Source organism: Egretta garzetta, unplaced genomic scaffold (genome assembly GCF_000687185.1).
Source record: "Egretta garzetta isolate BGI_Z169 unplaced genomic scaffold, ASM68718v1 scaffold687, whole genome shotgun sequence".
NCBI classification, from domain to species: Eukaryota; Metazoa; Chordata; class Aves; order Pelecaniformes; family Ardeidae; genus Egretta; species Egretta garzetta.
The window spans coordinates 174,684-175,081 of record NW_009260396.1 but is presented as its reverse complement, the minus strand read 5'-3'; the positions used below and the strand labels follow the sequence as shown (position 1 = coordinate 175,081).

The window sequence follows — 398 nt, the reverse complement described above, 5'->3', positions numbered from 1 at the left end:
CGGGGCAGGGAGCGGTGAGGGGAGGGCAGACAAAAGGCGGGAGCAGGAGGAGGAGGAGGTCGGTCCTGCCGGCGGAGCGAGGTGGAAAGAGGGTTGGGCGGCATCGAGCCCGGGCCTGAGGAGATTCCGGCCGGGGTGGCGGGAGCCGGGGGCGGCCTCGAAGCGTGAGAGGAATCGTCCGGATAACTGGCCGGTAAGTGCGGCGCTGATCCATACGAGGTAATTCGCGTTTGGGGAAACGCCGATATAAGAGAGAATGAGGTGTAATGTTGTACCTGGAGGTTGTTCCGGACAGTGCTGCCGGGCTGTCAGCCCCGCCGGGGCGGGGGGGGGCGAAGCGAACAGCGGGGATGGCGAGGGAAACAGCCGGAGATGGTGAGGAGAGGCGGGGGGCTTGG

General features: G+C 66.8%; 1 protein-coding gene across 1 annotated transcript in view; it reads left to right on the top strand.

Moving 5' to 3' along the window:
- The first annotated feature begins 59 nt into the window (after window positions 1–59).
- The window catches only part of KNL1 (kinetochore scaffold 1), a 30,446-nt gene continuing 30,107 nt past the window's right edge, over window positions 60–398 (top strand). Inside the window, 1 exon segment of the mRNA XM_035898529.1 lies at window positions 60–219. The gene's annotated coding sequence lies outside the window, so the exon portion shown is untranslated.